The 12,289-nt window shown below is 45.5% G+C and overlaps 1 protein-coding gene across 10 annotated transcripts in view; it reads left to right on the forward strand.

The window, feature by feature from the left end:
• Positions 1 to 5,069: 5,069 nt before the first annotated feature.
• TRMT9B (tRNA methyltransferase 9B (putative)) overlaps positions 5,070 to 12,289 on the forward strand; it is a 67,033-nt gene continuing 59,813 nt past the window's right edge. For 3 of the 10 annotated variants that reach the window (XR_004679084.1, XR_004679081.1, XR_004679083.1), the window contains exons 1-2: positions 5,208 to 5,855; positions 8,077 to 8,351. The gene's annotated coding sequence lies outside the window, so the exon portion shown is untranslated. Of the gene's footprint in view, positions 5,152 to 5,197; positions 5,856 to 8,076; positions 9,101 to 9,156; positions 9,484 to 9,766; positions 10,977 to 12,289 lie in introns of those variants that run through there. The other 7 variants (XR_004679080.1, XR_004679078.1, XR_004679079.1 and 4 more) reach the window with 7 other exon arrangements.

The raw sequence follows: 12,289 nt of genomic DNA on the forward strand, positions 1-12,289 counted from the left end.
GCAATGAGAACCAAATAAATAAATAGTCACAGGGGCGCCTGGGTGGCTTAGTTGGTTAAGCGACTGCCTTCGGTTCAGGTCATGATCCTGGAGTCCCGCATCGGGCTCCCTGCTCGGCGGGGAGTCTGCTTCTCCCTCTGATCCTCCCCGTCTCATGCTCTCTGTCTCCCATTCTCTCTCTCAGATAAATAAATAAAAAATCTTTAAAAAAATAAAAAAATAAATAGTCACAAGCTCTAGGAAAACAGCTGACATGAATTTGTACATTAATGCCATAACTTAAGAAACCACGGGTGTGGAATTGAGGCTCAATAAGCTGGAGAAATCTCCAGAGAGGTAGGTCGGGGCCAGGCTGTGAGGGGCACTGTGGCCTATTTGTGGTATTTAGAAAGCAGTGGAGGGCTGCTATTGGATCTCAAGCAGAAGGGACATGAAATAATTTGGTTTTAGTATTTATTGATTACATTTCCTCCCATGTGTCCATTAAATCAATGGTGAAAAATAATAACGGCTAAATTCTGGATATAGTTTTCATAACAGCTCAGAGAAAACAAATGTGATTTCTTGTGGAAAAAGATTGACTTTACCAAAAAATTTTTCGGTTGAAACATACGATTTGATTTGCAGAAATCTGATTTCAAATAACATCTCTAAGAAGGAATCTTCTGGTTTTATTAGGAGGAAAGAAGACCACTAAAAAAACGGCGCCGCGAACAGCTCCCCCTTTCTGTCATGGCGGTGCTACCGATGGCCGGGACGCCGACACGCAGTTGTGTCCACTCAGGTCATAAAGGAGAGAAACAGGTTCTCGACGTGGATATTACTTACTTATTATGAAGCGACATGAGAAAGTAAGGAAGAACAAGCCGTGCTCTCCACAGCCACAAGCAACTCAGAAGGTCCTGGAAGGTCTACGAGGAAATGCACCCCAGGGAGAGTAGAGTGGAGTTCCCCAGTTGTCAAGGCACCCACTGCTTACCCAGGGTGACTCGGTCATGTGTTTGGCTCAGTTTAACTCCGTCTTTGCCTCTCTTGGGGCAGTCAATAGAGTGGTTAAGAACAGGGGCTCTGGAGCCCTCGCTGCCTGGGTTCGAATCCAGGCCTTGCCTCTGAGACACTCAGGCAAAGCTCTCGTCAGGTCTCATCCTCTTCAGCACGTATCTGTCTGGTGGCCCGCTCCCAGCCATCACCTTATAGGCCACAGGACAAACTAGACAGCTCCTTTAGACGGACACGAATCCTTTGTTGGGTTAGTCATGTGATAGTAAGTATGGTTCCTATGTGTGAAGAGCCACCCTCACTGCCTTTCTCCGAAGGGCGCAGGGCAGATACTCAGAGAACCTTGGCTGCCACCTGCCTCTCAAGAGGCACACGCCAGACCCAGAGTTAATTAATAAAGGAACTGAGCTAAGCTACGTAATAATAATCGTATATGACAATAAAACATAGGACATAATAATACATAAGACAATATTATACATATTTATATATTCATGCTACATTTTTGATAGAACATATTTTCTATATTTACATTATATATAATCACTCTCTATATAATACATATAAGATATAAAATATGATATATAAATATATATATATATAATAAAGTAATTTAGTTAACTAAGCAATACACAATATAGTTAAGTATATGTTTAGAAAGAAACAGAATACTTGTTAAATGTTCCACAGTGGTCTAACTTCTGTTGAGACCATCACCAACACAGTTCATGATTAACTATAAGAGAATAATCTCAGGAAACAAACTGAGGGTTGTTGGAGTGGGGGGTGGGGTGGGAGGGATGGGGTGGCTGGGTGATAGACATTGGGGAGGGTATGTACTATGGTGAGCGCTGTGAATTGTGTAAGACTGATGAATCACAGACCTGTACCTCTGAAACAAATAATCCATATATATTTTTTTTTTAAAAAAGAAGATAGTAGGAAGGGAAAAATGAAGGGGGGGAATCAGAGGGGGAGACGAACCATGAGAGACTATAGACTCTGAAAAACAAACTGAGGGTTTTAGAGGGGAGGGCATGGGGGATGGATTAGCCTGGTGATGGGTATTAAAGAGGGCACGTTCTGCATGGAGCACTGGGTGTTATACGCAAACAATGAATCATGGAACACTACATCAAAAACTAATGAGATAATGTATGGTGATTAACATAACATAATAAAATAAAATAAAATAAAATAACAAACAAAAAACAAAAAAGAGAATACCTGCTTTCTATATAGACTCTACTTATTAATAATACAGGCATCCCCCTTCTCAACAGGGGATACCTTCCAAGACCCCCAGTGGATGCCTGAAACTGAGGATAGTACAGAACCCTACGTATACTATATTTTTTCTTATATACACGTGCCTCTGGTAAAGTTTAATTTATGAGTTGGGCACAGTAAGAGATTGGAACAATTATAACACTATACTGTAATAGAAGTTATGTGAAAGTAGTGTCTGTCTCTCAAGATATTTGATTGTTCAGCACTCACCCTTCTTCTTATGATGATGTGAGATGATAAAATGGCGAGGAGAGGTAAGGAGGTGTGCGGAATGACCCCAGCGCCCTGAAGCATGGTCAGGTGACCACTGATGTTCTGATGCGTCAGAAGGAGGAGCACCTTCTTCTGGACTAATTGATGGCCAGGTAACTGAGACCACGGAAAGTGAAAATGTGGATAAGGTGAGACTACGGGAATCTTATGTTTGGCATCACTGGCATGCTTGTATTATTTCTTTAAAAAATTTGTTAATACAAAATTTCTATTTTATTTTATTTTTTAAAAGATTTTATTTATTTGAGAGAGAGAGAGAATGAGAGAGAGAGAGCACAAGAGGGAAGAGGGTCAGAGGGAGAAGCAGACCCCCTGCTGAGCAGGGAGCTCGATGTGGGACTCGATCCCGGGACTCTGGGATCATGACCTGAGCCGAAGGCAGTGGCTTAACCAACTGAGCCACCCAGGCTCCCCAAAATTTCTATTTTAACAAGCCAAATTAAGAAATGTCATAGAATTGGTTATGTCTACTGGACAGTAAACATTAATTAAAATTTTTTTAATGAAAAATGTCCAACATCACAAATGAGATAATGCAATACCCTGCCCATCCTCCCCCTCTGTGTACCCACCCAGCATCAGCAATTGTCAGTGTTTGACAGTCATATTTTCATTTATCTTTTTGCTGAGAGATGAAAGTGAAATTCTCAGGTACAAAAAGAATACAAATGCTATGTCCTAGCTTCAAGAGAGGGAGTGCCATATTTCTCTATTGTACAAATTTCCTTTATAGCACACTTCTCTTTCTACTTCCCTAGTCAGTACCCAAATGCTGTTGGTGGCCATGGAAATGCCTCTTATGATGGCCTCAAATAGAATAATCTCTTCTGTTTTTCTCCCTGCCTCCAAACAAGAAAATGGTAACTCAAGTCCACAGACCTCTAGGGATTCCACAGATCTGCTTTAAGCCAGTCCGTGAAATCCCAAAAAATGTATGCAAATCTTTTTACATTTGCTTTTTATATAGGAGAGTTCCAAAGCTTCTCTCAGATTTTTATATGCGCCTACAAAATGTTAAGAACCTCTGTCTCTGCCATATCTCAAAAACATAGTAAACAGACTTTCTTACTTCCATTCCTTAGCCGATTCTCCGTATCAAGATCCTGCACCTGTCACCACCTCCAGGATGCCTTCCCTGACCACATCACCTATAACTGATTTCCCTCATGCTTTCCTGAAGAATTTAAAACAGCCCACTTTTGTATTTATCACAGTCTGTTGAGACCCCATTCACTTGACAAATATTTATTAGGCATCTATTATGTGCAAGTCACTACACTAATTGAGGTATGCCTTGTTGCCTGCTACACTGTTAGAAAATGGCAAGGAACATCACAGTATCCAGTATATATCTTGCACCCAAGGACATACTGCATTTGTAGCTCCATTGAATAGAAAGAAAAATGAGCAGTGGCACTTCAGTGGGCTGGCAACCAGCTCAAGAAGAACATGTAAAATCAGGCTCATGATTTTTTGTTTCCCCTTTTAAATGCAAAAGGCAGAGTTCCATAGAAAAAGGAAATGTCAATTTGATTATCCTGGGCATGGTGATAAAGATGCCCAAGCAAAAGTTCCCTTCCCTACCCCAATATACTGTTGCGCTAGCAAATTATTTCAGAATCACAAACTATGAATGCTGATCTTCACCCGCCTTCCTAGTAGCATCTTAAATACACCAGTGTCTATGCGAGCCCTATAGTAGGGTCCCCACAAAAAACCACGCCTGGAAAACAGCTCAACATGAAGTTCCCTCTCTCCTGCTTGGCATCAGGGACATCAAATTCATACACACAGGGCAACAGAGCAATTACTGGGCACGTGCATTTTTTTTTTTTTAAAGTACACAGGCCTCTGATGATTAGTGATGGGGGTTGATGATTATCACGCTAAGGACCTAGCAGAAAGTAGTTAAACCCTATTGTTACAGAAGCAAGAGGGTGGTGGGGGTGGGGGGGTGGGGGTGGGGGGTTGGGGACGCAATGTGTCCGATTTTAGCACAAACTTCTAACCTAAGTTCCATCCCTCCTTCTGATAGATGCTATTTTGATGGGGGCTCGTTTTGCAAAACTCTTAACAGGTTAAGCACCCTGTTTCAGTGAAAAGACCTGGAAACTCTGGCATTGGCACCTTGGACTTAATCCCTTTGATTTTCGATTATCCCATACACCCAGTGGGCTCATCCCCCGTGGAAGTAGGGGGTTGCAAGAATCCAACGAGAAAAGACGCGCTAAAGCGTCACGTTGTTGTCATCCCAGGTACTGCGTTGCCGTGCTCCCGGCCGGCCAGGTGCACTCGCCCCAGCGGTGTCCTCTCCCACACAGGACGGGCCGCGCCGGGAAAGACGGATGAGAAGAGCCTGGGAGGAAGGCAGGAAGGTCACCCCCATCCCCAGGCCGGGCGCGAGCCGCAGAGCCTCACTTCCCGAGCACGTTCGGGCGGGGCGTTCCCAGGGCCCCGGGCGGGGAGGCGACACTCCCCCCGCTCCGCGCCGCGCCCGCCGCCCCTCTGAGGCCGGCAGCCCTCCCGGCCTGGAGGCGCCGCGGGCCTCGATCCCCTGGCTGCCGGAGCCCAAGCGCCGCCTCCCGAGAGGTGAGGGCGGGTCGGGGAGGCGGGGATGGCGGTGGGGGCGGGGAATCGCGCGCCCGGGGCCGCCGGCGGTCACCCAGCTGCTGTCGCGGCGCCCGCCCAAAGGCCCCCGAGCCCCGGGAACGGCGCTTTCCGCGCGAAGCGCGCGCGGAGGAGGGCGGGCGACACCCGGCCCCGGGCCGCGGCGGGAGGGGCGGGCGGAGGGGGCCAGCCCCGAGGTCTGCCCGCCGAGCCGCGGCCCGGGAGGCCTCCGGCGCCCTCGCCGTAACTTCTCTCTGGAAGCCCCGGCCCGGCGGGCGCGCGCTCCCGCTCGGGCACGCGCGGCCCGGCGCCCCGCTCCCCCGCGCGCGCTCCGTCTGTTTTTCCCGATTGCTTTCGCTCTCGCACTCTAAAATAGGTCAAGGGGTGGAAGTTGCACCAGGTACGGCCCCCGGCTCTGATGCAAAAGCGGCTTTCTCTCCCCCGGCGCGGCGCCGGGAGAGCCTTGCAACTACTCGGTTCCGTAGAGTCTCCCGCCCCCATGCCGTGCGGAAAGCGCCGGCGACCGTGGTGCTGACAGTGGTCTGCAGAGGGGAGCGGCGGCGAGCCTCTTTCCCACCCTAGTTCTGCCGGTCCTGCGCCCGCCTTCCCCCAGCACAGCAGGAGGAGGGGGCGCGACAGGTCGCCTCGCGCGCTCGGGTCCCCGCGCCCGGGGTCTGACCGCCTAGGTGAGTTCGTGCTCTTCCTCTCTCGTTCCGGTCGCCGAGAGTGACCTGTTTACCTTGAAAACTTAGACGTGATCAGAACGGGCGAGCCTGCCTTGCCGTAGGGGATTGCGGGCGGTGCTTCCGATGTTAACACCGGGTAAATCAGAACTCAAGAGCTGCAGGGGACATGTTGAGTGTCTTAAAGGTGAAAATGAATTTGTGTTTTCATGGAATACACGTGTATCTCTCCCTTTAGAAGCGACCACTGGGAACTGATTTTTAACTAGCAGGAGGCAGGGAACTAAGAACTTAAAACCAGAAAGTTCGTCAGAATATTTTTTAGGTGATCTGAAAGAACTTATTGAAATAGCCAAAGCTGACGACAAAAATACCAGTTTAAGAAGGAATTTCAAAACGAGACGGTAGGATTTGCGTAATATTTGCCGTAGGTGTAGCTCATGGTATTACCTGAGTTCTTTGTGGTAAATATCGTAAGCATACAAACGCTTTATGTAGAAAGAGGGTAAGGCTGTAAACATCTGCGTGCAAAGCCTTATATCGGTTGGTATGCATGAATTTTAAATGTATATTGAACATTTCGTGTGGGCAAAGAGCTAGAAAGTATCTATATCGTTTTGAGGTTTAGATTATTAGCAGTATTACAGGCAACAATTGGCATTTAACGCCTTCCAGTGGTTAAACGTAGTATCAGTCACGTGACTCATTAGCATATAGCATCCTTGACATTACTGGCTAATGAATGGTTAATTTGGTCTGAAGTTTAGAGAAGGGAGGACTGTAGGTTTTTCTGTCCTTGATGCCTGACGGAAAATGCAGTGTAAAGGACTCTCCAGTGCTGGTGAAGGATCTTTAGAGGAGCTCAGAGGGGAGGATCATTTACGAGGAATGAAAATGACTCCCTGATGGCCACTGAGTGCAGATAACTTCTTCTAAAGGGGACCCTTGACAAGTTGGAAAGCATCTCCTCACTAAGGAATCCGCTCCAGAGGCTACTGCTTTATTAATGCGTTTGGTCAGACTTGAGAAGGGAGCTCTCCATAGGCTCTTCTTTTAATTCAAAAGAAAGTGTATCTCTAGAAAGGTTCAATTGCTGTAGTGATGTTCTTCGGAAATAATTTGTCCTTTTGTGTGTGTGTGTGTGTTTTAATATATCCAAATCACCAAGGCAGTTCAAGGTTTTAATAAAATTTTACTTACCGGCAGGATATGAAATTGAACATACTATGCATGGTTAGTTCTGTTTGCAAGTGGGAGAGGCCGAGGTGCTTTCCCAGTAAATTTTAGGTCTATGTTTATGTGGGTTTTCCAAAGCCAAATCTTACTGGGGATTCTGAGGACTCTAAAGAAGGTATTAATGCTTATAGTATTTCTGGCAGGTGGGCATGTGAATACTTATAGGCATGTCACTGTAAATAATTCTCATGCACCTTTAGAGAACTAGTATCCAAAATTTGAAATACATTATGATGAAGGCTCTATCACTGCTTTGAAGAAGGCGCAAAGGACCAGCCCGTTTGGCCATATACAGGACCTTAATGTTGAGAAAAACATGCAACTAAGTCTTTGTGTTTACTGCATGGTGATGTTCTACTGTGTATTTTAAATAGGAATTGAGTCAAGCTCTCATTGTGATTTAGCTCTTGGTATATATAATGCACTGTTGAGATGAGGCTGTCAGCACTGGTCTGGGCAATCTTACCTTTCTACTTGTAGGTAAATGAGGAAGTGCTCTGAGAAGACTGGCATGAAAGTACTAAGATGCTGGGGATTTATTTAAGAACAGACTGGGGGCACGTGGGTGGCTCAGTCGGGTAAGCTGCCGACTCCTAGTTTCCGTTCAGGTCATGATCTCAGGGTTATGAGATCGAGCCCCGGATAGGGCTCCACACCCAGCAGGGAGTCCGCTTGAAGATTCTCTCCCTCTGCCTCTCCCCTGACTCACAGTCTCTCTAAATCAATCAATCAACCAACCAATCAATCTTAAAAAAAAAAAAAAAAAAAGAACAGACTGAAGGAATAAAAATGGAGCCTGATTCTGGTATAGCTTGGTCCCTGGAAGGTCTGCCAGCATAGCGGTGCTAAATGGCCAACTGCATGTCCTTCAGCTTTTGTGATTTTCTTCTCTTGATGTCATAAGAGAATACGTAGCATAGAGCCCCTAGCTGAGAGGTATCCAAAAGGAGTTGACATCATTCACTTTGGGTATTTACTTCCCATCCAGGCAAACTTGTAACCACTCAAGAAGGAATTTAGAGTCTGCATTGGATCCCCTGGAGTGAATCCCATCTCTGAGCCATTTCCTCATCTGTGAAATGGCCATCATGAGACTTCCCGACGTGGCTGTGAGAAGCAAATGAAATAATTTGTATATAATACTGAGTATGCAGTCAGCACATTGTGAGCAGTCTTACAAGGAGAAATGTGTTGAGTTCAATGTCATCTCCTGGGGGCTCTGGAGGGGTTGCTGTGTAATTGACCGTGGCACTGAATATTCAGGTAAATTCCCCTGTCCTGGTATACTTAGTATGCTCTCATAGTATACACCGTGGTATACACTAGACTCCTAGGAGTTAGCGTCCTCTGGGAGCTAGGGGCGCACCCTGTCAAATCTGCATATCCTCCACCTGAGACAGGCCTTTGGCTTATCTAGGGTTAAAGAAGTTACCTGTGGTGGTTTTTGGAAATAATGAGATAGTTAAGGGGAGGGAGAGGTGACCAAGTGAAATTCTAAAATAGAATTTAAACATGTCATTGGCTCGTTTCTGTTAATGCCATTAGAAGTATGGCCCTCATAAAATGATAATAATTCCTAGTTTCCTGAGGGGCAGTTACGCATTTTGCAATGGGGTACTTGGACTTTGGGGATGAGGCAGCAATAACATTCCCTCAGCTTTTCAATCGTTCAGCATTGCCTAGGCACCTAAGGCTCCACGCTAAGCCTTCAGAATGCAATAGCAAGAAACTCAGACCTAACCTCCCGTGGAGCACAGGTCTGCTGGTAATACATACGTAAACCTGTAATTACACTTGTGCTCAGTGCGAGGCAGGAAAAATGTCAAGGGCAGAAGCAGGGAATTTGACCTAGGATGGGAGGGATGTCAGGAATGCTTGCTTCCGGCAGTGATGTTGGGGTTGTGAAGGAAGGTCCTTTCTTGGGGGAAGGAAGAGCCTTTAATAGGTAAGGAACAGCCCCTGCAGAGACTCCGCACGTGCAGGTATACCGTAGGGGGACTCTGCACGCTCAGGTACTGTAGGGGGACTCTGCACGCTCAGGTACTGTAGGGGGACTCTGCACGCTCAGGTACTGTAGGGGCGGGCCCAGGAGAGCACAGGTATCTTTGACGAAGGGGCAATGTTGTGAATGAGGCTGGAACAGTAGGCCTCTGCTGCCAGACACATTTTCTTTTGTATCAAGGATTACAGTCTCAGTAGAACTCTTAATTGTTTTGTGTAAACCTCTTACCTTAGGCTTTCAGACTACTCTATTGAATTATCAAAAGAATATTTACAGTCATTTTTTTAAGCTGATCAGAACCTAAACCTAATTGACTAGTTCGTCAGCTCTTTGCATTACTGTGTCCGACTTTAAAACCCTTGGGATTAATTTCCTTTTTAAAAAATCTAACAGATTTTGGGCGCCTGGGTGGCTCAGTTGGTTAAGCGACTGCCTTCGGCTCAGGTCATGATCCTGGAGTCCCAGGATCGAGTCCCGCATCGGGCTCCCTGCTTGGCAGGGAGTCTGCTTCTCCCTCTGACCCTCCTCCCTCTCATGCTCTCTGTCTCTCATTCTCTCTCTCTCAAATAAAAAAAAAAAAATCTAACAGATTTTGTGTTTAATATACGTATTTTACGTATTTCCCGCCATCCTATATACATAAATACAAATTTATTTGTCCTATATATGTATACAGGAGAACTGGAAATATACAAATAGGTATATTGATCCAGTTTGAATCTGTATATCTATTCAAGAGCTGTCGGGACTGACGCGCTTGCATTTCACCGGTGGAAAGGCCTCCTGAGTCTGGATGAGGCAGCATGCCTCCTTGGGGGATTGCTCCCAGCACCATCCAGGCAAGCTCAGTGAAGAATTTGGCATCTGATTCTCTCCACCATATGCATGGTTTTATTCGCTCTTATTCCCTGTTCCCTTCTTTTTCCTTCTTCTCTCCCCTCTTTGTCATTTTTTCCTTAATGTTTTTTTTCTCTCTCTCTAGGGGCCCCCATAATTATTTCTCAGCCTTTATAATTATGCTCTGGCTTTAACCTCAGGCCCCACAGTGTTGGCCTCATTTGGGTAGTTCTGGATCGTATGGCCCTTGACCTTCTTCCTGTTCTTCATGGTTAACCGTAGGTGTTAGATGGACACAAACTTTTTCCTTCTTGCAGTTCTCCCCAGGCAGACCTGCTGCCTTGTGCACTGAGTGTCCTCATCTCTGCCTTCTTCCCTGGACCAGGGAGGCTGCAGATAATAGAAACTATCCTAGCTACTGGAAGCTGACCGGGGTTTCACATGGGAGTTAGGTGCTCACAAGAAGGCTAGAAGGAAAGGTTGCCACTGAGAGGAGAGACGAGGATCCAGGCTGAGCTCTAGGGGTGACACCCAGGCAGCACTGCTGAACTGGGCCCCCCGGGGGGCTGCTGCCATCATTGCCACCGTGTGGGGGCTGGGAATCAGGGCCACCACCGGAACTGCTGACAATCAAGAGCACAGTAACGAGAGAAGCTGCTACACTCCACCCGGGAAGCCAGTGACTGAACACAGCTACCAACAACAAAAACAAACTAGCAGCCCGATATGTGCCCAGAACCCTAACTGCAAGGAACTCTGGGAAATGTAGTTTACCCCTTCCCAGCCTCCCGAAAGAATGCGCCCTTGCGGGAGACGGGAATGAACACGAACGCGGAGTGACACCCCATCGCGTCTTACATATATCTAAAACGTTATTTCCTCAGAGCCTTACCTAGCATATTTCATTCAAAGCAGGTAGATGATCTATTGTAAGAATCCAAAAAGGATCCAGTGGCTTAACCAATTTCCATTTCAAACAGATGGATATTATAGTCATTACAGTCGAAATTGCTGGAAAAAGCATCAAGCAAGTAAATACCTAAAAATTACCAAGCGCCTGCCTCTGCATGTGGTTCTGTTTGAAAGTGAAATAGGTTTCCTTTGTTTCGGTTTAGTAATCAAAGTCAAATACCGGGAGAATTGATTTCTAAAAAAATTCTCCCCACCGAAGTCCCAGATAGCCTACGTTTAATGCATAGCAGTACAAAGGAAGAATGCCGTGTCTGATAAGAGAAATAGCTCCTGGCAGGCTGGGTCTTTCCTTAGATGAATTATCTATGTATCCGTGTTTCTACCGAACCTTTCTTTAACCTATAACTTGAATGGTGCTTTTTTTTCTTTCTTTTTTTTTTTTTTTAAGGATTACAAAGATAGAAATGACCTGTTAATTGGAGATTAAAATAAGAGTATTGACTCTAATCACTTATTTCATACCCTGGTGCTTGTCAGATTCTGTTTTTGCAAACCATTAAAGTAAATATGATTGAATCTCTACTATCGCCAAGTAATAAATTATTGTTTATCGGCAGTCAGAAGTTCCATTAGCGCATCTAGGAACAAATCTTGATTATTGAACGAAGTAATTTTATGTTTGCCTCTGATATTTGGATCTAGAAAATGAGAGCAGAGTAACTGAAACAAATGGAGTAACTTAGTGCATTGGTCAGTCTATGACACATATCTATTTTTAATTGATTTTTATGTCTCAAAAGGCAATATTCCATTCAGATATCTTCTCTGGTAGGTGATGAAAGCATTTAAATGCGGATTTACAAATGCTGCCTGGGGTAAACCGCACTATAATATGAATGTGTTCTTTCCAGTCCAATGGTGACAACAAGAGTGTAGCCAGTCCAACCCCAAGCCACCCAAACTAAACACAGTGCTTTTGCTCTGTAACTGCAGCTTCAAGACGAATCCACTGTCTTCCATCCTGAGCCCTCACCTAAGCCCCACTTACCCTGTGTTCTCAGGATGGAACTGTTTGAATCTAATATTACACTATGACTTGATTAATTGTATGGGAAAGTAAGTAGTAGTAATCCATGTTACAGTAACACATTAGGATCTCTGATTCCCCCTTCCCACAGTTTTTCTCTTTCATTCATATTTGAGTAAACATTCAAGAGAAAAACCTGGATTTCCCTCCCACCGGGTTTTAAGGGGGATGAGTTCTTATCTTCGGCTATATGGAGCTTAGTTGCAGATTACGTTGTAGGACACAACTCCTTTTACGGATTGAAAATCAAAATCTTCCTATTTTCCAAGTAAAGGTAGTTCTTAAAAATAGAAGAACATCCAGGGGTGCCTGGGTGGCTCAGTCGGTTAAGCGTCTGCCTTCGGCTCAGGTCATGATCCCAGG

The sequence above is a fragment of the Mirounga leonina genome, unplaced genomic scaffold (genome assembly GCF_011800145.1).
Source record: "Mirounga leonina isolate KUSES-001 unplaced genomic scaffold, KU_Mleo_1.0 Mir_128, whole genome shotgun sequence".
NCBI classification, from domain to species: Eukaryota; Metazoa; Chordata; class Mammalia; order Carnivora; family Phocidae; genus Mirounga; species Mirounga leonina.